At 42.0% G+C, this 27,814-nt stretch overlaps 1 long non-coding RNA gene across 1 annotated transcript; it reads left to right on the top strand.

Moving 5' to 3' along the window:
- Positions 1-8,521: 8,521 nt before the first annotated feature.
- LOC309378446 lies at positions 8,522-24,898 on the top strand. Its single transcript, XR_014172082.1, has 2 exons — positions 8,522-8,608; positions 24,702-24,898. It is a non-coding gene; the product is annotated as an uncharacterized lncRNA (long non-coding RNA).
- The last annotated feature ends 2,916 nt before the right edge of the window (positions 24,899-27,814 follow it).

Here is a 27,814-nt window from a genome sequence, read left to right as displayed (position 1 = left end):
GCCCCCGGGCCTTAGTTTGCCTACCCATGGTCTATACTGACTAGCAGAGACTCTCAAGGGTTCCAGGCAGAAGTCTTCCTTCTGCTCTACTTGGAGAATCCAGGTATTGAATTTGGTCACTTCTGCATGCAGATCAGATGCCTGACTACTGAGCTGTGGCCCTTCCCTATGACCACTCTACCCCACCCACTCTTGTTTAGTTTGTGCTATTGCTGGCATTCACCCTCCGGGGGTTATGTGGCCCCTGGACCAGAAAAAGTTTCCCCGCCCGATTTACATCCTCGCAGAGGATGAAGCGGATTACAATTCCCCCCCTCGTTGGAATTTGCAGGCAGTATGCCTTCTTAGCTGTTTTACCAGGCTTTCTTTTGTTTCTAATTTCTCTCTTTTTAGATGTAAAAAAACCCTGCAGTCAGCTTCCGTTGGGGCTCGTTTGGAGCAGAGGTGGAGTTTGATGCCAGCACAAATCAAGGCATCCTGTCCTGAACTGCTGAATCCATCCCTCTCTGATGCTGATGCATCTGTGTTTTGGCTTCCGGCCATTGCTCTCCCCTGCCCACCTCCAGCGCCTGCCCAGTCATTGTGCCAATAACTGTTACCTGAGAACTGTCCAGTTATTCTGGTTATTAAGCAGTAAGTCACAGTTGGCTGAACTTACCGGCCCTCGTCGCAGTGTGCCAAATTCTTTGTAGGGCGGATGGTTGCCAGATAAATTGCTCCCAGGCAAGTAGAGTGTTTGGAGAGATTTTCACATGGCTGAAAAATCATGCCAAGGTAGCATTCACACAGTGTGTCTTCTGTGTATGAAATGTCAAGATGCAATTGGATTGCAGCTTTCAGCCTCGATATTTTGCGACGTAAACTTCACTGAAGCAGGAGTTTTCCTACTAGTTGCTCACACCTGCCAAGCATTATAATCACTTTATTATTTTTCCACATCCTACGAACCTGAAACCAGTCTGAGGCTCCAGTTACACATGTCTTCAAAGGTGAACCTGTCCCAGTCAGATTTAGATTGGCTAAACTAGACAATATATTTATTAAATATGTGGTTGCATATGCATACAATATCTTTATTTTATTTTTTGAAGTGGAGACAGGTGGTCATTTAGGTACCTGGATGTTTCCAGGCCATATGATGTCTTGAAGATAAACACCAGCACCTTGAATTGTGCCCAGAAACAGACCTAGAACCAGGGCAGATGTTTGGGCATCAGTGAGATATGATCCCAACTTTTACTCCCAGTTAGCAGCTTAGCAGCTGTATTTTGAACTAACTGCAATTACTGGAATAACTTCAAAGGCAACCAACATGCAACACATAATCTAAACTCAAGATTAAGGTGGCTATGTTCCCTGTTTTCAGAGAAGAGCTGTCAAAGGAGAGTCCTCTCTTTACAGGGCTGTCCTGTGCTTGTCCAGTTTACAGATAAAGAATAATAAAAAGGGGGCAGTGAGATCTTGAAGTTACCTGTCAATACTTAGCACCCGGACAGCAGACTAACCAGGCACACAGGTCACCTGGTCTTCCATGGCATGCTGAGATGGATTTCTATTTAAATTATAGTATTCTCTATCTATCTCAATCTCTGAACAATGTGAGATTCCAGGGATACTTATCCAGGGTTCATGTTTCCTCTTGGAATGAGACACAGTGGAGACTGTGGTGTCATTATGATATATGGTTTATTTACACACATATATAACTTGAGCCTACGATGAAGGGGTTCACCACATTAACATCCTCAAAGGGTCTTGGTTGTCTTGTAGCTGAAGCCTTGGATTTTAACATTGCTTTTAAAAGTTGCTCTCTCTCTCTCTCCAGCTTGCTGCTTTACTTCTAGGTCACATCACTGCAACTCAACTCCAAATTCTTGCTTTGTCCTTCTAACTAACTATGATAACTACAAACTAGGGGAGGGGTCTTGCACAGAGCCCCTTTCCTTTGTTCCTCTTAATGGCCCATCACACAGGTGATCATCTCATCAGGAATCTTGCCTGGCTTATATTTTAACACTTGCTGGATCCAATGGTTAGAAGGATTTCATATACAGCTTACTTCATCCCCTCCAAAAACTCATAAACACATGCAAATTTTATGCAAAAAATGTGTCCTCTTTGGTCGTCTTCTGCTAGCAATGAGAAAGTTGCAAGCCTAGTGTATTTCTCTCAACACTGAATAAACTAATGTCTGCAGCTGCTTATTGCTTGAACTCACCTCCATTTTAATTGCGAGTTGGTTAGATACACTTTTTTAGAGGACTCCTCTCTATCAGCCACACCGATCAAACATGGAAGTTGCTTCTCAGGATAATTTTTAATCTAGAAAACAGGAGGCATAAACATATTCCTGCCCTATTCAGTTTCAATCACCAGAGTAAATTAAATGGGGAAACTAACAGCACTATTGCCATTAGTTTTGCACAGAAGGCGAACACAATGTCGCCTTTGCTTCTGGCAGAACTGTATTTAAGGAGGTTGGTAAAGCACTGAAAGTTTATTTCTTTAGAATGTTCTCCTGTACAAATTGTACAAGCCTTTTTTGAACCAATTAGTGAATGATAGAAGAACACATGGAGGAAAAGCAGGAAAGAACCCATAGCAGTTTTCTTACCAATGTTCCACCACTGTCACTGGATATACTGAACTCTGGAAACCTCAATTCAGCTTGTGGCTCTTTATGGATGTTTCTCAATGATGGGAAACATAATGCGGGTTCCATCAATAGCCCAAACACTTGAGTGAATTCTGAAGCATCTCTTGAGGTCTCCCTGCTCTATTTAACCTATATTACAAGCCCACCTTATGATATGGATAATGTATGTGAAGTAAGTTGCACGCATGAAATGCGCTTGATGCCAATATCTAGTTGTGGGTAGATTTGCCAACTCTAGACATCAACAATTCTGGTACTGAGGTGGGGCCAGGAGGAGAGTCTGGAGATGCAAATGCTATGTATGGACCTTCTGCGTAAAAATAAGGAAGAGGGGACTAGGGTGTATGCTGTTACCACTTGCCTTTTGGGTAACTGGGTCTACTCTGGGAGTTGAATACTACCCATTGTGTGTGAGGTGAGAAAAAAGTTCATCTTTTCATGTGGAGTTATATCTGCAATGACTCATTCATGCATGAAAGCCATCAAATTATGAAAGGCTTGTTTGAACCAGCATTAATCCCCCTTTAGAAGGAGTAGGGCCCTGGTTGTATCCTCCCCACATCAGTACTCTTGCACCAGCCAATGTTAGTCGAGACCCAGATCTGGTACCTGCCTACAGATGCATTGGACTTTGGACAGAGGTCATGTGAATTATGCAACAATATGCTGAGGCCATGCATCTTGAATGGCATCAAGTCAGTATGTCAAGTCCCCAGTCCAGGGTCAATCCACTTGTCAAAAGTCCAAAGAGAAGCACATTCCCACAGAGATCCTGAAGTATCCACACTATCAACATGTGCAGTTGAGCAGACACAACACCTCAGCTCTGCTTCCCTTTTGTCCCTTGCATGCTGCTTGCGGCACCTGGGCTTGATGAGGCAGGCGGCCCTCACCTGTTCCGGGCCTACTCCAGCTGAGGAATCACCTCCCTCCTCCCAGTGCTAGTGGCCAGCTAGAGAGCTGGGATGTGGGCCCTTGACTGCCTCAGCCTTCTAAAGTACCACTCCCACTGCTCCCTATACCTCAGAGCCTGTTGTGTTTGTGGACACAGGGGCCCCTCTGGCTCTGGAGATGGATCCCACTGCTGTGGTTCCCCACCTAATCATTCTTCATCACCCTGTGAGTCCTTCCTACACCAACCTCTCCTTCCCCAGTTTGCCCTGGCGTGTCCCAGTCCCTGCTACACCCCTTGCCAGGGTCCTCTTCCTCCCCCCCCATTGTCCTGCCAGCTCACAACACCATGTTTAAATCTCATTGGTTGTACGCACCCTTGACAACGGCTCTGCGGCAGAAATGGGATTTGCACACCTATACAAAAACGCAGCAGAAGGTAAGACGAACAGAGGACTTTGCCGCTGTTCACATTTTTAAGAGCTTTAATCAAAATCTTTATGCCACTATCTGGCTTCGTGGGTGATTAGAGTCACAATTGGCAGCCTCTGTGGGGATGCTTCTGCTACGAAGCGTTACACAAGCTGCACGAAGGATGCATAGTATTCCTCTGCCTCAGCTTGTGGTGTTTTGATATCTATGCTCTGGTGCGAACTCTGAATGGGTTTTTGAGATGGGCCATTTTGCTCTTAAAGGGCAATAACAATGACCCTTTTCTATAGGAATGGGGCTCATGTGCTTTGCTGATGTCCTCTTCCCAACATTCTCTAAGTGACTCTGCTCTCTGTAAATAAATCTGCTTGTGGCCTTTTGGTCTCTATATAATGAAAGATGGATAACAGTAGACTTATTTATTAGCTTGCTATTCTTTAGGAGCCAGGGTGCTATTTGTTACGTCTACAGTAAACGCTTTATAAATGTCCAGACGGAAAGGAGTGCAAGGGTGAATGTGGAGCATTACCCCCTCTCCTTTCTGTGGCTCCCTTTGTCTTCGACAAGGTGTAAGGAAGGGCTTTGAAGTCCTGGGAAAAGTTGGCAGTGGAAAGAGTTCAGAAATAACCTCATGTGGAGATTGGATTTTTCAAGCCTTAATGAACAGCTTTTGCATTATAATACACATAACACAGAGAGCTGCTTTTTGTTGAAGAGGTGCTTTTTGTGATCTTCTCTCATTATATATAAATTTAAATTCTGAGTTTCTCTAAATGATATAATGGCCTATCTTCCTCACTAGTCTCAGGTAATGGAGCGGGAGGCTATCATTTCTTGGTGTTGATGGAAATAGTGTTGGTACATGGTCAGAAGGATGGTTTGCTTTTTTAATATTGCTTTACAGGCTGTATGGGTGCATTTCTAGTCAAAGCCCTACAAATACTAGATTGAATAACATTGCTTGTCTCCAGTGCTAAAGCTTGAACTAGAACCTTCAGTATTTATATTTAGATGTAGTTGGAGGGTTATTAGGGCAGATCAGCAATTTCTGGATGTGCTGCTGCTAAATTGTCTGTCTGGAAATACCCAGAGTCAGCTGTGAACTGATCTTTTGGCAAAAATCTACCCTGTGCTCCTCACGTGTCACTCTTTTAGATTTGGCTGTTAATGAGGGTTGCTAATAAGGTCCTCCCAATGCACTACGGCATTACTGAGCACAAAAAATTAACCAGCCCTGCTGATTGTAGCAGTGATTATAGCTATAATACATAATTTGGGCTTTTTTTTTTTCATGCTTAGCATTTGCTTTTTTTATACGGAGGGAGAGTTTAGATGCATCTTTCGGGCTTCACTTGACTCTTGCCAAAATATAATTAGTCACAGCCAGTCATTTTTGTGTGTTGTCTAAGATACGCTGTAGTTCAAAGCTAGAAAGGGACTGAAAGATGAAGAAGGCCCCTGTGATGCTTTATAAGGGACTAAATATTTTGAGGTTTTTCTTCAAGGATGAAAAGCAGAGGCCACAGTGCAAGAGAAATGGATTTACAATGTACAGAGAAGGCAGGGTGTGAGAGAATACCGCTTACATACTGTGCACTCTTTATTATTCTCTTCCTTGAGCAAAATGCAGAGGCCAGCCCAGTCCATGAGAGACAAGAGTGATTTCGTGATTTGAGAACAGCCTAGGGGCCAAAGGATATTCTGAGTTTTAATTTTGGTCTGGCATGAACTCTCTCCCTTTGTGTCCAGCTGAATTGGCTTGGCACGGATGTTTGGAGACCTGGGAAATGCATTATTCTTGGGGCGTAGGTACAAGCTTATTAGTTTATGTTTACTTAGGTTTTATTGTACAAAAGCATCGCTAGAAGCATATTCAGAGTTATTTTATTTGTAATGATCCTTTCTCCCCCCTCCTTTTCTTCCTCTGCGCCTTGCCCAAACACGATACATCACTCATTCCTTGTTTTCGTGGTTTCACGTACTCCTACATAATTTACCTAGCTTGTCATTCTTTATTGAATAGTTCTGCTGCTGCCTCTTGTGTCTTATCCTTTCAGAACCGAAGACTGCAGCATACATAGCAGAGCTCGCTGAGCTGTATGAAAGTCAAACCTTTTGCTCTGGTAGAAACTAATAAGACTAACAATAGCAATGCTCTGCTCACTTATGCACTGTGAGATATGGAAATGAAGAATTCCATTGCTACATTTATCAAACACTGAATCAGTGCTAGCATGAGACCATCTCTGGAGCCCAAGCTTGTCAGCCTTTGTTCCTGGAATTTCGGGGCCATGAAATAGACAAGAGCTTCTGAGCATGTATAGCTTCTAAGGCAGGTTAGAACTTTGCAAATTCAAACAAATTCAGCACTATCAAATGAGGTACCTGTTGTTGTATCTTCTTCTTCTTTGGCGATCACTTGTAGCTGAGTAAGATTGTCTTCCATAAACACAGTTTTAACAATGAGTCCGTAAGTGGCTGTGGAGGCCAATTCTGGATCCACACATCCTTCCACAGTGGGGACATTGGTTTCCGGGCGGGAATTGATCACGGTGCGGATTTGCCAAGCGTACCTTCCTCGTTTCTCCCTTGCGTCCTGAGTTCAAGTGTCTTCAAAGCCCACGACACCTTTGGTAAAGGCTGTTCTCCAACTGGAACGCTCACAGACCAGTGTTGCCTATTGCTGTATCAGTGTAGCCTATCTACCTTTGACTAGAAGTCATCCCTACAGAATCCATCCAGTAAACCCCAAACTACTCTTGCTTTGTCCTCTTCGTTGCCTGTTTCCATCACCCTTAAAAGCTCAGATTTAGATGGTCATGAAGGTCATTGAATTGAAGCCCATCTCACACTCTTTATCTTATACCACCCTCTCACCACTCCCCCATGCTATATGACCTACTCTGCTTCAGAGGTGACCATCCTTTTTCTGATGAGGACTGCATTTTCTTGTGAGTAATCTATCAGGGACTGCATGATGGTGGTGGGCAGGGACAGGGCTAAAGGTTGGTGGTGCAACTGTTCTCTTTTTTAATTTTACCCCCCCCCTCACTTCCAATTTTCCCCTCCTTGCCATCTGTGTGAAATCAGGCTGAGGTCTATAGGTTGCCCATTCTTGGTTCAACAGGTTGCCCATATTTGTAGTGACGATAAACAGTAGTGGCTCACATGCACGCTATCCTGAATTCTTTGGAGGAAAGCTGGGATACTGCTGCTTCCACCAGACTTTACAGAGCAGACCTCACAATCTCTATTCAGAAATAAGTCCTATTAAATTCAGTGGGGCTTAGTCCAGGCAGGTGGGATTAGGACTGAAGCCCTTGTGGTTTTAGAACCAAGGAACTGCATCCTACTTGGTTGTGGCAACAGAGGATGAGCTATTTAGAAGTCAGCTGGTTTTCTAATAATAACTGGAATCTACTGGAAGCCAAAGCACTGGTATAATATGTTTGCAGGAGCTTTCTCTTAAAAAGAAAGATAAAATATGACTTGAATTCAGATACCTGACATAAACCAAACAAGAAAGTGCCCAAAATTATCACTGAATAGAAGGAATTGGGGGGGGGGGTATTGTTGAAGATACCATTGACTGCTACACATTTTCTGTAGGATTTTCAGAGTATACTTGGAACTATTGCCATGGCAACTAGAGCAGCATTGCTATTGGAATTGCAGTGTATCTGCAAAGAAGTGATGCCATTCCTTCTCATGTTCATGTTGCCCATCTGCCAGGAAAGGGCATTGTTGTTTCGGGAGAGGTAAACTTATTATCTCACATAACTACTGCTGGCAAAGTGTAGAACTGACAAACACAGAAGGGGATTAGACAAATTCATGGATGGGAAGGCTCTCGATGGTTACTAATTGTGATGGCCTTATAATGCACCCAGGATAAAAAAATCCATTTGAAAATTCATCAACATTTTAGTGTGAATTTCTCCTAATGAACACATTTACTATGTACTTTTGACTAATGCACACATTTCTGCAAGCTATCGCTCCTAAAATAATGCATTTCTGTATGATTGTTTATTAATATCTTGTTTTTTGTGCACACTGTTCCCAAATATTTTTGTAAATATTGGTTGGATGGTTGCATCGAAAAATTCAGATAAGTGCAAGTTTTGAGGGATAGCTGTATTTTGGTTTGGAAAGTGTGAATTTGATAGATTAGCCTTCAAATGAGTACTGAATTGAAATTCTCTTCCATCCCTAACAGACATACAAGCAGATCTGGAAACAATCTGGTAGCACACTTTCCTCTACTTGTTCATCCTTTGAACGCCTTCTTTTAAAATTGCATTTTATGGCTTGGATACAGGGTTTTGCATGCATGGTTTATCCCCTCTGTACAAGATGATAAATAGCACACATGGAACGGATCACAGTCCGCACACATAATTTGTGGAATGGTAACTTACATTGTATATCTTCCCATGAATTGCAACACATACACAAACCCGTTGATGCAATGCAGGTCAGTGTTATCAGCTTTAAAAGTGATGATGAACTGTTTACACCATTCTCCCCCTCCCCAGAGGCTGAGTGGATAGTTGCTTAGCCCCTCACCCTGCAATTCGGGCAGTTTCCTGATCCCAAATCCAACTCTGGGCTTCACCTTCTATCAGAGTGAGTTGAACTGGTTCTCAACAGTAGACTTACTGCACTCCAAGTGACAGGTGTAACTCTGGAGAATTCACCCATGGCTTTTAACAGCAACAAGAGACATGACTTTGAGTGTTGTGCAATTTCAAGGAGTTCCTGCATGCTTAATAACTTACACCCCCCCAACTATACTTGAGTAGCCATGTAAATTGGCTTATGTTTTATTGACTTGATATTTTCTAACAGGATCGTGTGCCAAGCTTTCTATCCCAGGCTATATTTCCACAGGTGCATTCAGAATGACATCCATTTGATGGAGACACATTAGTCAAACCCGACGCTGACATTTTCTATTTATAGAGTCACATAAGCGCATGCAGTTTTGAAAATTAGGGCTTACTTTTTCCGGTGTAAAACTGAAATGGTGCTGCCATAGGAATCCTGACATGATTTACTGCCAGCAAACGTGACCCCATGCTAAGCCTATTGGACCAGCGTACACCTGATGCTTGCTAGTAGTTGCCACTCTCTGTAACTCAGTAACTCATTAAAAGAGAGAGAGAGAGAGCAAAGCACACAGAGAAATAGTTACCACATGCTGGAAAATTAGCAATGTGGCATTCAAGCTTTTGTGTGGCATTGGATCAACAGATGGAAAAAGTTAAGTATCGGCCTCGGTGCCCTGCATGTGTTTGCTCGAAGTGAATGAAAAGCTTATAAGGCGTGACATTATTTAATTTTTATAAAGTCTGTCACATCCAGAGAGATTTACAACACTTGCTTTAAAAATATCTCCTGCAGGTGCCTTCTGAACGTGTTCCAATTCAAACATTCCTGTGTGCACTTAAGCGACTGGACCCTATACAGCAGTATTTAAATCAAGTGCCATAGTAAAATGATTTAGGGTAATCCAATAGCATTTGAGGGATTTGGGTTGCAATATACAAGCAAAGAAGTACTTAGATATAATCTTCCAAAAACTGTTGAGTGATGTTGCAAAGGCCATGCTGGCTGGTTTGTGCTATGTGCTTAGCCTGGACATCATTCATTTGTAAGTGCCTGTTTCTGGTCCAAACCTCCACAATGTGTGACCCAAATGCAGCCCACCAGCCATGTATGATGATACACCAGAGGCTCTATAAACCTCTTGATACTGCTGCTTGCCTGAGTGTGGTCACCTTCTTCATTGTAGGTCTTGGGGGGGGGGGCGTTACAAGTTGTGTTGGCCAATTCTACAGTATGGTCTTGATTCCAATAACTCAAATGTATTGGAATGCAAGCATGCATTCATATTGCAGCTGTGATGCTACAATGGAAGTGAGGAAGGGAATGTAACTCACAAAAGAGGTACCAAATGGGATGCTGGAGGTGCTACAGTCACTAATTTGGATTGTGGCACCTCAGCTGATCTTGCTGGAACAAAAGGCCTGGAACTCAACTTTATCTTTCTTGGGCTCTACTACGCTTCCTAGGCTCTACCCACTTCTTGAAAAGTGTGGAGCCTTCAAGGGATGAGAGACAGCAGTCAATCACTTCCAATACTGTGCATGGTTTTTGCTGGTAAACATGAACATGAGATGATGAGGCAATGAGATGTTATAAATGGCAGTAACTGACCATTACTGTTGCTGCATTCACACAGCAGCTTAATAATAATATTTATACCCCACCCATCTGACTGGGTTTCTCCAGCCACTCTGGGCAGCTTACAGCATATATACAAACATAATAAAACATCAAGCATTAAAAATTTCCTGATACAGGGCTGCCTTCAGATGTCTTCTAAAAGTTTTCTAGTTCTTTATTTCCTTGACATCTGAAGGGAGAGTGTTCCACAGGGAGGGCACTACTACCAAGGAGGCCCTCTGCCTGGTTCTCTGTAATTTCGTTTCTCGCAGTGAGGGAACTATCAGAAGACTCTCAGAGGAGGACCTCAGTGTCTGGGCTGAGCGATGGGGGTGGAGACGTTCCTTCAGGTATACTGGGCTGAGGCCATATCCCATCGTTTCCCTGACTGTTAATTTCCACATTAAATTTGAGCTTTCACATGACGAAAAAACTACTTCCAGAAAACTAATGAAATATAGTGCATGTTTAATACTCATTTCCACATATTTTTATTCCAGAGAAATACATTTGCAGCTCCTTTAACCCAGAAAATCATGGGAGTAAAGGGACAAAATTTGGGGTGAAATACAAGCGCACAGTTACTTCCTGCCTTTTAAAATGATGGAATCTTTGGAGAACATGTGCATGTGCAGAAAGAGTGGGGGTTTAGCAGTGTTGGATATTTGTTGTTGTGTCACACCATACCCACTGGTGTGAATGAAATTTAGCATGACATACCAGTTTATCGGTCAAAAAGCCACCGTTCTATTACATTACAGGTACTGCAGTGTGAAAGGAACAGCGGAAAACAGGGCAGAAGTGCTAGCTTTATAATCAGGAAAACTAATGCAATATTCCCCATGTCTGAAAGCACACCCTGAGTTCTAATAATATTTATTGAAAAATGTTATGTCAAGAAACTTCGGTCGCATCTATGCTTTTGCTATACAGGGGGAAAGGTCATTCTTCCCACCAGATAGGTGAGATGATAATTCCCCATAAAATTGGCTTTGTAACATCAAATGGCGGTTTTGCATTTTGAAAGGTAATGGTTCTCCATAGCATCACATGTGAAGGAATGAAAAGGGATAATAATAGGCTACTCTTCCAAGGAACCTTGGACATTTTTATTGTTTTCGATTATTTATTTATTTCATAACATTTATACCCTGCTTGATTGTAAAACAACAACAACAATATCAAAGCAGTTTACAAAAGATAAAACAGTAAAACCCAGAAAAAATTACAAACCTAAAATAAAACATGCAAAAGTTAAAATACAAAAACAGATTAAAATCTACCTCAACTTTTTTTTTTTTTAATATAATTTTTATTAAGTTTATAGTATACAAAATCCAACTTCCAGATACATATTTCCATAGATCTAGTGGACTCCCCCCATCTTCCGAGCACTGCATTCTCTGTAAATTCAAAACCTCAGCAATTTGTTAACTTATTTTAAACATAATAATATATCTTCCATTTTATCGTGATATCTGGTCTCTATACATTTCAGTCCAAATCCATTAATTTTTAGTTTCAACACAATAAAATTATTTCATTACACCACTTCTGTCTTGTTATACCTTATTTTCCAATTCAAAAATTTTCCGATGCTGAAGCTGTAATTTCCTAAAAAGGAGCATTTTTTAACATTCATACAACTTATAATGCTTTTTCAAATAATCCTTAAACTTTTCCCAAACTTCCTCCGTTTCTTCTTCTCCCGAGTCTCGAATTCTGCCAGTCATTTCAGCCAGTTCCATATAGTCCATCAGCTGCGTCTGCCATTCTTCCAATGTGGGTAGATTTTGTGTCTTCCAGTGCTTTGCCATCAAGATCCTTGCTGCTGTAGTAGCGTACATAAAGAAAATTCTATCTTTCTTTGCCACCCTCTGGTCTACCATGCCCAGGAGGAAGGCCTCCGGTTTCTTGGGTAAGGTAAATCTAAGCACCTTTTTTAGTTCATTATGTATCATTTCCCAGAAGGCCTTCACCTTCGGGCAGGTCCACCAGAGGTGTAAGAATGTCCCTTCCTCCTCTTTACATTTCCAACATTTGTTGTCAGACAGGTGATATATCTTTGCAAGCTTGACTGGGGTCATGTACCACCGGTATATCATTTTCATAATATTTTCCTTCAGGGCACTACATGCCGTAAATTTCATTCCGGTGTTCCATAACCTTTCCCAGTCTTCAAACATAATGTTGTGCCCCAAATCCTGCGCCCACTTTATCATGGAGGATTTAACAATCTCATCCTGTGTATTCCATTTAAGCAGCAAGTTGTACATTCTCGAAATTAACTTAGATTTTGGCTCTAGCAACTCTGTCTCTAATTTCGATTTTTCCTCCTGGAAACCCACTTTTTTGTCCGCTTTAAAAACTTCCTGGATTTGGGCATAATGCAACCAATCTCGCACCTTGTTTTTTAACTTTTCCATACTCTGCAACCTCCAATTATCTCCAATTTTTTCAATTATTTCCCAATATTTAGGCCAGTGGGCCTCCATGTTGAGTCTTTTACGTGCTTTGGCCTCCATCGGTGAGAGCCACCTCGGAGTTTTACTCTCCAATAAGTCTTTATATTTTGACCAGACCATAAAGATTGCCCTTCTGACAATATGGTTTTTGAACAATCTATGAACTTTAACCTTGTCGTACCACAAATATGCATGCCACCCAAAAGCATTATCAAATCCCTCCAGGTCGAGGACATCGGTGTTCTCCAATAAAATCCAATCCTTCAACCAGCAGAGGGCTGCAGATTCATAATATAACCTCAAGTCCGGCAGGGCAAACCCCCCTCTTTCTTTCGCATCAGTTAGTATTTTAAACTTTATTCGGGGCTTTTTGCCCTGCCAGACAAATTTAGAGATATCCCTCTGCCATCTTCCAAAACATTCCACCTTGTCCACGATCTGGAGGGCCTGAAACAGAAATAACATTTTCGGCAATACATTCATCTTTATAGCAGCTATTCTACCCAACAAGGAAAGTTTCAGTCTTGACCATGTTTCCAAGTCTCTTTTGATCTCTGACCAACATTTCTCATAATTGTCCTTAAACAAATTCAAATTTTTGGAGGTCAAGTGCACCCCTAAGTACTTTACTTTTTTAACCACATTTAATTCCGTTTCTTTTCTGAACTCCTCTATTTCAGTAGTTGTCAAATTTTTTGCTAAGACTTTAGTTTTTTGTTTATTCAGCTTAAATCCCGCCACCCGACCAAAGTCAGAAATTAATTCTAACGCTCTTTTAGTACTAGAGGCTGGCTCCTGTAGTGTTAATACCAAGTCATCTGCGAATGCTTTCAGTTTATATTGTTTCTCTCCGACCACAATTCCCTGTGCCAACCGGTCATTTCTGATCATGTTCAATAGCACCTCCAGGACTGAAATAAACAGCAGAGGAGACAGAGGGCACCCCTGTCGTGTCCCTTTTTCAATTTTGAACTCCTCTGTCACCACGTTGTTTACTATCAATTTAGCTTTTTGTTCTGAATAAATTGCTTCTATTCCATTTTCAAACCCCCGCCCTACTCCCATCCTTTCCAAATTTTTCTTCATAAACATCCAAGAAATGTTGTCAAAGGCTTTCTCCGCATCAATAAAAATCAACACCGCTCTTGTATTTGAATTTGTCTGTAAAAATTCCAAAATGTCAATGATGTTTCTTGTGTTATTAGATAAATGCCTGCCAGGGAGAAAGCCTGCTTGGTCCTTATGAATCACTTCATTTAATACTTTCTTAAACCTACTTGCCAAAATGTCTGCAAAAATTTTGTAATCCACATTTATGAGTGAAATAGGACGGTAGTTTTTAAGTTGGGTTTTTTCAGTTTCTAATTTTGGTATCAACGTGATGAAAGCTTCTTTCCACGTTTCCGGTGCCTTCCTCCCCTCCATAATCTGGTTACTAACTTCCAACAATGGTTGTATCAACGAATCCTTCAGCACCTTATAGTATTTGGAAGTAAGTCCATCAGGTCCTGGAGACTTGCCCAGTTGCAGGTTCTGAATGGCGCATTCAATTTCTTGGAACGTAATATTACAGTTCAAGGTTGCTCTCATTTCCTGAGGTATTTTTTGTAATCCATTAGTTGTGAGAAATTGGTCCACCTCCGAATCTTTTTGTGGCCTTTGTGAGTAAAGTTCTTTGAAATATCTCTGGAAACACTTTCTAATTTCCTCGGGTTTCTGAACCGTTCTCCCTTCGATCTCTAGATTTGTAACTGTATTGAGCTTTTGTCTCTTTTTCAACTGCCAAGCCAGCAGCTTCCCACACTTGTTAGCAGATTCAAAGGATCTTTGTTTCATTTGTTTAATTTTCCATTCCACCTCTTGATTTATCAGTTTCGAATATTGTGCCTGGAAAAACTTCACTTCTCTCAATACTTCCTTTGATTTAGGCCTGGATCTCAATTTTTTCTCTCCTTCTCTTATTTTCTCCAAAATCTTCTCCTTCTTTTCATTCCAGAGCCTTTTTTTAATCGTGTTCTGCTGTATTAGAAACCCTCTCATAACTGCTTTACTTGCGTCCCAGATTGTTCTTTTTTCCACAGTTGTCTTTAGATTTATTTCAAAATAGTCCTTTAAAACTTTTTGGGCTTTCTTAACAATCTCCTGGTCTCTTAACAAAGCGTCATTCATTTTCCATCTGAAAGATCCGGTTGTATTTAATCTCAGTTCCATTCTCAAAGCATTGTGGTCGGAGCAGGTTTTTGGGCAGATTTCCACTTTTCTGGTCTTAGGTGCCAGTCCTCTAGTTATCCATATTTGGTCGATTCGCGTCCATGTCATGTGGGCCTCAGAAAAGAAAGTTCCTTCTTTCCCTAGAGGGTTCTTGATCCTCCATATATCAGTCAAATCCAAATTGTCAGTCATTTCGAAAAAAGTTTTTGGTAGTCTGCCGTCTTTCGTTATGTTAGCACTTTGCGACTTATCCATATTCACTGAGACGACTCCGTTCATATCTCCCAACATGATAATGTTGTTGTAATCCAAATAGTCCAGCATAGTCTCATGCAGCCTCTTAAAAAATTCCGATTTTCCTTCATTTGGGGCGTATATTCCTAAAATTAAAAACTTTTCTCCTTGTGTCTGAATTTCAATCGCCAAAATTCTGCCCTGTTCATCTTTGAATACAAATTTTGGTGACAAGTTCTCCTTTGCATATATCACCACTCCTCTTTTCTTAACTTTGTCCGATGAGATAAATTCTTGGCCTAACCTTTTATTAATTAACACTTTTCTATGGAGTCTTGTCACATGCGTTTCTTGCAGGCAGATAATGTCCAATTGTTCTTTTTTCAAAATGTGAAATACTTTTCTCCTTTTTTCTGGAGAGTTCCCGCCATTTATATTCCAACTAAGAAGCTGTAGAGACATCCTGGTCTAATACTTAAGTATCACAGTTGGGTATCTATGTTATCCTCCGTTCCCGAAGGATGTGGTGCCGGTCCGCCTCCAGATGGTACGCTTCCTGGTGGTAATCCCGGTGGTGGAGGCCAAGAAACTGCAGCTCCCTTTTGGAGGTCCTCCTCGTTGTCGTGTAGGAACTTCTGCTGGTCCTCTAATGTTTTAATTCTTACCTTCTTTCCTTTATAGGTGAATGATAAACCTTGAGGGAATTCCCACCTGTAAGGAATTGCGTTGTACCTTAACAGTTTGGCCAAGTCTGTATATGAGGCTCTAAGGTCCAACAGATATTTAGGAATGTCTCTATAAATTTCTGCTCTTTTGCCTTCAACTTCCAGAGATTTTTTAAAATGTTGGCCTAGTATCTTGTCTCTTTCCTCTCTTGTTCTCAAACAAACCAAACAGTCTCTGGACTTGTCTTTCTTAACCGATCTTCCCAATCTGAAGGCCGTCACAATTTTAAAGTCTTTGTCTTCCTCAACCCCCCAAAATTTAGAAAATAACTGCGTCAAAAATTCCTCTAGGTTGCCCTGCTCCAGTTCTGGGACGGCCCTCAGCCTAAGATTGCATTCCTTACTTTTCAATTCCACCATTGACAGGTAGGCTTGCTGTTCTCCTACCTGTCTTTTCAGAGGTCTTACTTCCCCTTTGATCTCCTCGACTTTTTTGCACGCTTGCTCAGCTTTTTGGTTGGCTTCCGCAGCTAATTTATAGTTCTCTGCCGTAGCTCCTTGCAAAATCTACCTCAACTTTTGAAGCATCTGGTTGGGCTTGTCTTAACAGGGATGCTTGGGAGCACATGCTAAGGATTCCCTGAGACCTTTAGTGATCTCTCAACTACAGGTTGCAGGGTTATTTGTTTTAGTTGTAACATAAAATATATACATGCTCACTCGAAAGCAGGCTCCCCCTCTGGTGGCGACCAGACCCAGCCCTGCTTGGGCCTCTGGTATCGTAGTAAACATCAGACCTTCAGGTCATTCAAGCGGGTTATATGAGAGGAACTCATGACAGTTACTCCATCTTGAGTTTGCAGTGTACCTCTTACCCTTAATGGTGAACTTGCTTGATCCCTGCAACGTCAAATGACAACAAGCAAGTGGGGGAATGCTATTGGGGATTTAGCATCACAGACAGCAACTTCCGTATCATTTCACATTCCTTCAGGCACCACACTTTTCAAAGGAATCAGTTCACACATTCAGCTACTAGTGATCAAATGTAGGGAAGTGATTATTTATGTGTTGGAATCAGCCAATGGTTTTTCTTTTAAAAACAATAATTTCATCTGTGTGATCACTGATCAGTGACTGCTTTGCTACTCTCTCGAGTGCCAGGTGGGATTGCGAAGATGAATATTCATGATCTAGAACTCTTATTGTTTAATTCATTCGAGTCTTCTACAAAAAGCTTCCCTCACAAGCATGTTTGAACTGGGTAAAAAGTGGCACTTATTTACAATGGGAAAGATAATTTTATGCCAGATAAGTGCGGAAATTTCGACTCCCACAGGTATAGTGTCACAGGCTGGAAAATATATTATAACAATCCTCTCATTGATAAGCTTTTTCGGCTTGTGCTATGACACCTTTGACTGTCAGCGTTTAGCTATTACTTATATTCGTTTGAAGTAGCTGCCAGGCGATCAAAAGCTTGGAAGAGCGGCTCAGTTTAACTACCTGTAAACATCAGGGGTCTTTAACTTGAGCACTTTCTTTTTATTATTATTTTCTGAGTTTTATGATAATGTAAAAATGAAAAGTAGAGCAGGCATTGTCAGGAAGTTGAACTGTACTCCTGAGGCTGGCTGTGGACGCATTGCATATTGCAAATTAGGCAGAAAGAGGTGACTTTTCAGCCTGGCCAATGTAGCTATTATTGGCAGGTGCTGAACCTTTTCTACAGCAAAGTTAACCTACTCACCCCTATTGCTCATTTGTTGTGTAAGGTCACTCAGCAAAGGTGCTTGAAATGAGATGAGACTACCCAGATAAGATCACTGGAAAAAGGATGATTATGCTTTAGCTGTCAGTAGACTTAACTTGGAAGAAAATTAACCATTTTGAGGATTTCCTCTTTTATACTTACAGGCCTTTCTGGCTTTTTTAACCCAGTTTAGTTAAAACGTTCAGAGTCAGAAGCTAGTTTCAAATCCTAGTTAAATTCTGGCCGTGGTCATCATTCAATCTAACAGCAGATGCAACACTTACAATGGTACACAGTGGAAGAGGAATTTAAGAACGTAACTCAGTGGTACAGCACATGCTTTGAATGCAGAATATCCTAGGTTCAATCTTCAGCATCTCCAGGAAGAGCTAAAAAAGACTCTTGCCTGGAAAGCCACATAGACAGTACTAAGCTAGATGGAACAATGACCTGACATGGGCCAGCCCATCCATGAGGTAAGGTGAGATGATTGCCTCAGGCAGCAGAATCCACAGGAGCAGCACATCCCGATGCAAATCTTTATCCCCCCTTGTTCCTGTTGTAGATCTTCACTCACCCCTTCTTCTCTGGTAGGGAGGGTGGTAGTGGTATTTTTGTAGGTCACCTCAGGTGCCAAAATGTCTTGGGCTGGCCTTGGGTCTCACTGTATAAAGTAGTTTCCTATATTTCTTTTTGTATCAAATTAAATACCCATCAATACTAGCTTTCTGTTTCCCTCACTGGCAAAATGCATTCAGAAAGCCCACTAGGGGAGGTTGAAGGCAATGGGATTTCTCTGGTGCTTCTGCTCAATAACTGATATTATGTGGCTTTCTTTCTCTGAATCTGGGGTTTTCATGAAGCAAAAATTGCTAGTAGCTATTGATGGGTCAAGCTTCCACAAATTTGTCTAGTATCCTTTTAAAGCTATCTAAATTAATGGACGCTACTATACTTTGTGGTGGTGGATTCCATAAATGAAGGTGAAGAAATTCTTCCCTTCATATGTCCTGAATCTGCTGCCCACCAAGTTCACTCGTTGATCGTAAGCTCTAAGTACTATGAGGAAGTGAAAGAGAAAATATCTGCCAGTCCTCTTTGTCCACACTATGCATAATTATATAGACCTCTCTTAGGATTACTCTCCTCCCCACACCTCATTCAACTTTTTGATAAACTGAAAAGCCCCAAACAAGTCCTTGTAGAGAATGTGTTTTGTTTGGGAGGGATGGGGTGGGAGAGGAAGTAAACATACCTTTGCAAGACTCCTGATTGATGGTTGCAAGGTGAAGGAACAGAGCTGCCCTGGGCACTGGTGGAGGAAGAGGAGTGCAGGGGGAGCGCACTGCCCCCAGCAGCGCGATCCTGGTGGGGTGCCATTGTGGCTGTCCCCCGCCCACGCTGGATGCCACGCCCCCATAGGTGGTGTGCCCCACCCCCAGGATGCGCGCCCTGCCCCTACGGGCGGCACGCCCCAGCCCTGCCCCTGCCTGCTCTCCGCTCCCTGGTGCCGGAGCATGAAGCCCCTACCACTGGCCCTGGGAATGACCATGCTGTCTCCTGAGGCATTATTGCATCTGATCAGAAACCTATCAGCAGATGTGTGTCTTCTGACCCCGATCTGCCCTAAATGGTGCCCCAGCTGGCCATTTTTTTAAAAATTAAAAAAGCCATTCTATCTACAATCTGATCAAAATCAAAGGGGATGGTGTTTGAGTAGGCTATGCTGATGTTTTGCCGGCATTTTCTGGGGGGCGATCTTTTAAAATGCATAGGTATTCATAGGGTGTCAAACCGTTAAATCTCTTTGCAACAGTTCCCTTTTTTTTGCAACCGTCTTTATGCTCCCAGACAAAAGTTTAATTTTTGATCTGATAAGTTGGTTTTCTTTATAGAGCAGTCTTTGAGTTCCCCTTGAAAGCATCCCCTTGTCAGATAATAACCATAGCTCCATGGTTGACTGGGAATATTAAATTCTAACATTTCCACCTATCATTTTTCAGATATTCAAAAGTGATCGCTTCAGGCACTTCAGCTTTAATGATGCATGTTATGTCAACCATCGACTCCCCTGCTTCCCCCTTTTGCTATACAGAGGGTGGTTGCTGGTTTTGTTTTAGGGGCTCTTCCAGGTGAGAGGTTTTTGAGGAATGGCCACGCCTTGTCCATTCACATTTGATGGAGGTCCAGATGACATCACCATCCTTGTGCAATCAACCTATATTTTCCCCAGGGATTGCCCTATGTGTCCCCCTCCCACAGAAAATCTGATAAAAATAAATAGAATGGAGCCATAATGGAAACTCTGCAGATGGAAAGGATCCCTTATTGCCATTTTTGCTTCCATTTTAAAGGCTCTTCTTGCTGGTTTCCACCTGATTAAATGCTTCCTCACTGCACTAGTGCTAATCCGATTGGTCGCCTAATTAGAGAATTCCTATTGCCTGGTTTGTGCATTTTTAATTGATCCAGCTACAAAGAGGGAAAGAATGGTGGTTTTTTACAACATGCAGAATTTTAACTTTCTTTTAAAAAAAGCACAGTAATTGCACACTCAGAGGGAAAGTTGCTTTGCATAAGCTTGTTTACTGTCTCATGTCGGAAAGGGGGAACAAGTTCCAGAAATGATTAAGCAACATAGCAAATTGTGCAAGGAGGGGCAAAGGGGCTGTAGTGTAGGTGCTCTGTTGCAATTCAAGATGCAGCATAAAATGGAAAAGGAAGAACTGGAGAATGCTGAGCCTTCTGTCCACCCCAGGTTAACTTTTGTGTGAATGCTTCCTTTGCCTTTTTGTTCATCTCACCCCAACTCTTTTCTAATACAGCATAATAAAATACATGCAGCTAGAGACAAACGTATCTCCTCTCTGTTCTAGAAAGCAAACCTGTTAAGAGGTACCATTTGTGCAGCCAGGGCCAGAGGCTTGAATAGTTGGGTTATGATTATATGCCTTCAGAAGCAGGAGGGGATTTGCCAGGAGTGTAACTCAGGAGACAGAGAGGCTTCCAGGTCAACCCTGCTTCCTCCTAGTCTCTCTCCTTAGAATGGTATGTGCCTTCCAGCTAAAAAAAATGCTAATTGTAAAATGGGGAGGGGTGTAGCAACTGAAATGGTCAAGTCCAGAGGAGACCCATTCATGGTCTGCTGCTTGGCAGGCCCTCAAAAATCTTGACCTTGTTTTGAGCATTTGCACAAACTATCTAGAGCAAAGACACTGTCTTAAGGCTGAAGCGCTTCCAGTAATTAAACTCTAGGTAAGCTACCTGGAAATCACATGGGGAACTATGCCAGCATTCCTGTCCAGATCTTAATTAAAGAAGAGCAAGCTAGCAGTGAGTGGTGTTATTAGCAGAATTAATGCACACTTTCCGAGAGTTGTGTGCATCATACTGCCTCAAACTTTCATCTGGATATTATCTTGCAGGCTGTATCATGAGGCGAGAGCTCATTCCGCAAACCAAATTGTTCTAATAAAGCTATTAACACATTGCCAAAAAGCAAGAAAAGTGTCTCCAAAAAAGCAGACGGATTTACATAAAATGTACATGCTAATTTTTATCTATGGATGCAAGTTCAGAAGTAATTACTGCAATTGAAAAAGAAATATGCAGTAGTACCTCAGGTTAAGTACTTAATTCGTTCTGGAGGTCCGTTCTTAACCTGAAACTGTTCTTAACCTGAAGCACCACTTTAGCTAATGGGGCCTCCTCCTGCTGCTGTGCCAACGTTGCACAATTTCTGTTCTCATCCTGAAGCAAAGTTCTTAACCAGAGGTATTATTTCTGGGTTAGCGGAGTCTGTAACCTGAAGCGTATGTAACCCAAGGTACCACTGTATCTCACTGCAGAGTGGTGGAGTGCTGGCACTTCCAGTCTGTCACTTTTTTTGCATGGGTTTCAATCACATACCATCAGGTTGAGGTTGAGCAATTAAAGTTGATTTGGAGGTCTTGTGCAACAAACCCACTTCCCCAAAAGATTGGACTTCTTGAAATGTGGAAAGTGCCCTTGAAAGTTTGGGACAGCATTTGTTTTGATGCACCATTAGCTAACCTCCCCCAAGCAAGTTGGAATGAATGCTCATTAAATAGGCAACATATGGTGACATTAGTGAATGCATGAAGCGGTTGACATGGGAGGTGACCACTTCATAGAAATGTAGAGACTAGGGCTCCTCTGTTGGCTGTTTGATGTATCGGCACAGCAGTAGACAGCACACACGTCCAGTTTGGCTGAATGAACCTTGCCAAATGGCTCCAGTTGGATTGCACACCTGAATGGGAATACCCTCGTGTGGCAGTGCTGTGCATAAGCATCCATAAAGCACAGCATTGGCAGCACATGCATGCACACCACATCCATAGTGCAGCTGCCGCTCTGAAGCGATGCCTCAGTTGCACATGTGCATTAAGACAGATTGTGTACTAACAGGAGGTGAAATAACAGGCTTTGTTGGCATCCCTCCCCCCGGCTTTCTGTCCTGTAGCTCTGGCAACAGATCAAAAGGGTAAGACATGGTGGGAGCAGCAACCTGATATCCATTGCAAGGCTTGCAATCACTAAGACAGTGTTGACATCCTCTGAAGTTCTACCCACTGAATGAAATTCTTAAGAAATACAGTCATACCTTGGTTTTGGAATGGCTTAGTTCCCAAAAGTTTTGGCTCCTAAATGCTGCAAACCCGGAAGTGACTCTTCTGGTTTGCGGACTATTTTTGGAAGTCGAACTGGGCTTCTGCGGCTTCCAATTGGCTGCAGGAGGTTCCGGTAGCCAATCAGAAGCCGTACTTTGGTTTCCAAATGTTTTGGAAGTTGAACAGACTTCCGGAACGGATTTCGTTCAACTTCCAAGGTATGACTGTACACAGAATTAACTCCCATACCATTTCCATACAATTTTAAGCATATCTATCATCTATCTATCTATCTATCTATCTATCTATCTATCATCTATCATCTATCATCTATCTATCATCTATCTATCATCTATCTATCTATCTATCTATCTATCTATCTATCTATCTATCTATCTATCTATCTATCATCTATCTATCATCTATCTATCTATCTATCTATCTATCTATCTATCTATCTATCATCTGATACTGCTTCTTGATTCAGAATAGGTAGTCTACATCCTCATCAGATTGATAAAGGTGCAATAAAAGCACAACTCCATCACAAAAGCAGGTGTGCATCACAAAAGCAGGTGAGCAGGTGTGCCCGTTAATGCAACTCTCCTAAAGAGAAGCCCTTGCTTGTCATTATAGTTTATCTGCTCTTGGCACCTGTAGGAATGCCAGGCAAATACTGCACCTGCCCTGCACTGAAAAGGTGAATGCAGAATTGACAACACTTGCTTGCACTTATACCCACTGGAATCCCCACTAAGGTCCACAAGGAACCCTATCTCTCTCCTCTCATGTCTCCAAGAAGTTGTAAAGCATTATGGCCTTAGTCCCGCATGAACGAGTTCTTTGAACAGTCTGGTGCGATAAAAAATTTAAGCAATAATTTAGACAAGACATAATTAAGTGAACAGGGCTAATAAAACTCAGTTGGAATATTGTCAAGATATAAAAATGTGAATACCCCCTGAAGTATACTTGTTCAATGATGTCTGCCCATTCAAGAATAGAGGTCCCTTCACTTGAATACACATTTGCTGTCATTCTGTGATGGCTTAGCTAATGGGACATCCCTGTTCCTGTTGAATATTTCATTAGCATAGGTTTCTCACTTGTCGCAGTTGTCAAAAGCATCACAGTCGATATGGCTTCTTAGTCCTGAAGCTTGCATTTTTTCTGGTCTGTTGAGCAGCCTCTGGTTTAGACCGTAGGATTGCAAAAAGGACAAGTGTCCAAATCAGCCGTCTCCAACATTTGTATGTAGTTTCCAATGTGCACACCTAAGTTAAGACAAGTCTAGGCTTGAATCGATTCACTTTCCGCACTGAGGCCTGCCTGAAGCTCTATATGTGACACTTTCTAATATCCAAAATTTCCTTTCCTATGTTTATTCCTTATAATGCAGTTTTGCAACTCTGAGTTATTTTCCCCATTATCATTCGTAAAACACCCATATTCTCTGGGTCCTTAACTGTAATAATAATATCATTATCAACAGCAGCAACAAATAAGGACTATTGCAGTGTGGTGTGTTCTTGTTCAATGTAGCAGCCAGCAGTGCTCTTTTTGAGAACACTCCATTCCACACCACGCCCAACTAAGCATTTTGTGGCCGCTGAGAAAGCTCATTCCTCATTGGGCTGTTTCTTCTTTTTTGTGGGAGGGGGAGTCTAAAGGTTTTTGCTACTTCTGCAAAACAAGATTTCCCCATTGTGCTGATATCTCCTCCTTGTTTCTCAGTGGCCTGTTTTGGCTACCACCCTGTTAGCACTCATCAGCTGAGTTCACCATTGGAGGGTGAAATCAACAAAGAAATATAGAGGTTTTTACTTTGGAGGTACACATGTGTAGGATTGCACTGTGAACAAGCAGCCGGTTTGAATATCCTGCTTCCATGGAACTGGGTAATTCCTACGAAATAAAAATGCACTTTCTTATAACCAGGTACCACACAAAAAAGAAGTAAAGATCATACCAGTGATGCTTACAATTGCATTGTAAGGCAGGCCATGCTTATAATCACCCTCGTCTTGCAAATACAGGGACTAGCTTAGAAAAATGGCTTACCTTGGGCCCATTCGTGTTTGGTTCAGTGTTGAACACTAAATTGGGGGTGAACAGTACCTTCATTTCCTGGCTGTGGGGCAGGGATCGCAAATGTGATGCTCTGCAAATGTTGTGGACTGCAACTGCTGTCAGCCCCCGACAGCATGGCCAATGGTCAGGAATGATGGGAATTGTAGTCCAAAACCTCTGGAGGGCACCATGTTGGCTACTCTAGAGGCACCCGGCTGGTTGCTCTTGGAAATGGAAAGTTGGACTAGATGGGCTCCTGACCTGCTCCATAAAGACAATGACTATTGTCTTATATACTGACCAGCCTTTTGGCTTTGAAAGCACCAGGTGCCTATTCTATAGGAAAGGTGACCATTCAATTGATAGCAGTACCCACAGCCAGCATACCTCTCCTTTATGGCTGTTGTCACTCACACTGTCTACTCACCTTTTCAATTTCTCCTCTTGTCCACCGCACAGGACTCGTAAGTAAGGAAAACAAATGAGAAATGGCAAACCTTATGGGTACATTCTTTTGGACGGCCTTTTATACGTGTCAGTTCGATTACACAAATGGAAAGGGAAGGATGTTGGATGGATGAAGAGGATGTATGCGTTGACATTTGGCACTTTTTACTTGTGATGAGAAAAGAAATGAATAAAAATGGTAAAGCCCAGCAATGACCCCATTTATGTCAATCTCTATCTGCCTAAGAGTTTAACTATCATGGGATTGCTGGTGGTGGAGAGAGAGAGAGAATGAGAATTTATTACGGCTGTATCCTGCAATGACCTTTTGCTTCTTGAGTGATAGATCAAGAGTGGAGATAAAGGTCATGTCATAAGACAGCTATCAAATCCTTCCATTAGCTGATCATCTGTATTATTTATAAAGTCCTTTTCTGAAAGGCACCCTTGGATGTTGTGTAAAGGCGCTCCAATGAGAACAAGGCAACACAACTAAGCCTAAGGAAAACAAACCCAATGTGATTTTCCGGAAAGAACAACTAAATAACATAAAATATATGCTGTGTAGATAAAACAGAGCAGGGACCAAAACAACAACAAGAAGAATGAGGAATCAAGAGTCCTGAAAAGTCTCCAGGTCTTTAAGAGGTGTTAAAAACTGGATATTGCCTCTGCCTCTTGAACTACCCAGGGAAGCACATTCCAAAGGGCAGGTTCTACAAGGGAGAATGCCTTCTTCTCTCTTGAACCAAGCGACAGTCCTCTGGTCATTGAATGAGCAGCATGGCTTCTTTGGAAGATATTGAGACTTGGCTTAGCATGTACTAGGGAAGGCAGGTGGATTTAACCAAAGCAGCTAAATGGGTAGAAGAAATACCCTTCTGACGATTGGATGCTGATAATGAACAACAGAGGCATGCTGTTGACTTCAGACCTTCTTGAAAAGTTCCTCATTGGGGATAATGGGATACGTAGTTGAATAGCCTTTAGGACTACAGGCAGTGGCATAGTGTGGGGGGTGCAGGGGGGCAGCCGCACTGGGCGCAACACCTGGGGGTTAGGGTTAGGGGGCACAAATCCACGGGTTAGGGGGCACAAATCCAGGGTTAGGGGCCGCAAATTACTTGCCTTGCCCCGGGTGCTGACAACCCACGCTACGCCACTGACTACAGGTCCCCTTTCTGAGAAGTAGTTCTTCTTTAGCGCAGATTGATCCCTTTCAGTGGGTATAATCTATTCCTATTTCCAGAGGAGAAGGAACTCCTTTCTAAACATTGATTTTTTAGCCCCATCTTGTATCGCTAGAGAAGTTGTTACAGGAATTGATTCTGTAAGTACGGTTAGGCTCAGTCCACCATCCTTTTCTTTCAGTATGGCTTGCACGAGTCTTTCCTCCTCTTTTTCTATGAGCTTGTATATAAATCAGCCAAACCAAGGCAAGCCTCCTTGGGTCAAAAAGCCATGCCCGTCTGGGAGTCTGTTTAACTAATCATTCAAATTGGGGGGCAAGAAGAAAGGGTAAAAACAATAAACAACGTTCAAAGCTGGGTAATTAGGGGACCCACTGAAATCAGGAAACTGGGACAGCCCGAGAGGAACAGGAAGAACAGAGCCTGCATTTACACATTTTAGTCAATTCATTAGGGGGAATTTGGAAAGAAATCAAACACTCTTGTTATTGCCTGTCTGAATGAAACAAAGCACTGTTGGCATTTGTTTCTGCTTGATGGTGTGTTTTTTTTTAAAGGACTCAGAAAAGCGCGAAAGATGTGTTCTATCTGTAGCTATAAAATATTCATAAAAGTAGGCTGTTCTGTCGCTTTTGGGGCTATAATGTTTTATCACATATGGGGCTATAGGGGAGTGATAAAAGCAGGCTGTTCTGTCACTTACGGGGCTCTGGGGAGCAAAACTTCTGTGAATTGGCCCTGCACATTGACCTCGAATGTAATTTGTGTCTGTTGGGTACATGTGCTTAAGGCTATTGATTTGACTGGATTTGATTGGACTGAGTGCAGGATTGTATTTTAGTGCTATAATCCATCAAAGGAAACCCCTCTCCAGAAGCAAGCTTCTATGCATAAATTCCCCCCTGGAGTGGCGTCTAGCTCTTGGGTCCACACCTGACATTACCTTTGCTGGACTAGATTATGTTCTTTTGAGCATTTATCCTCATTTGCTTCTACAAGGCTTATGTGGAGGTTAGACTATGCATGGTCTTTCCTGAGGATTTGTTCTGATTTATTTGTGGAATTGATATATAATAAAACATTATTATTATTATTAATTAAATTTGTATAGCGCCCCATACCCATAGCTCTCAGGGCGCTTCACAACATAAAATTACAATATGCAAAACACAAAATACACATCATCCTGATGTGCTTGTGGGATGATTCCCCATTAATCATTCACTCACCCCGCAGTTTTCAGTGCTCACCATATCACTTTCCTTACAGCAATAGGTCAGTTTCTTTTTAAAAAAACATAGATTGTTTTGCTAGGGTGACAGAGTGCTTTAATTCACTTTAATTGTGTTCATCTAAATTTCTGGTACGAGCTTGACTCCCGCCTGCAAAGTTGTGACAATCTGGAGGCAGGCTAGCACCAAACACACAGTGAGGAACTAAGGATGGGGAGAAATTTGATTCAGTTCACATTTAAAGGTGAACCTCTCTTATTCATAGAATCATAGAATTTTCGAGTTCGAAGGAACCATGAAAGTCACCTAGTCCAACCCCCTGCAATGCAGGAATCTTTTTGCCCAACGTGGGGCTCAAACCCACAACCTTGAGAATAAGAGTCTCATGCTCTACCGATTGATGTACTTTCCAAAACAATACGTGAACCAAAATGTAGCCATCCTTTTCGAAATTTGCACTTCTCTGAATTTTGCAATGCAGTTCTCCAGCCAGTGTGTGCTCACATACTGAGGTAAACTTTACATTAAAATGCATAAATTAGTGAAAATAACATACAAAATGCACAATTGCATACATATAACGGTGGTAATTGAGATTGGGGGTGCCCTGATCATACTTGGTGTTCTCTGTTTCAATCCCAGTCGCATTTCCCGCAGTGAGATTCCAGACGTGTTTCTCATTGATTATTTATTTATTTATTTT

This window comes from Podarcis melisellensis (assembly GCF_964234715.1).
Source record: "Podarcis melisellensis genome assembly, chromosome: 9".
NCBI classification, from domain to species: Eukaryota; Metazoa; Chordata; class Lepidosauria; order Squamata; family Lacertidae; genus Podarcis; species Podarcis melisellensis.
This window is presented reverse-complemented; position numbering and strand designations above follow the sequence as displayed.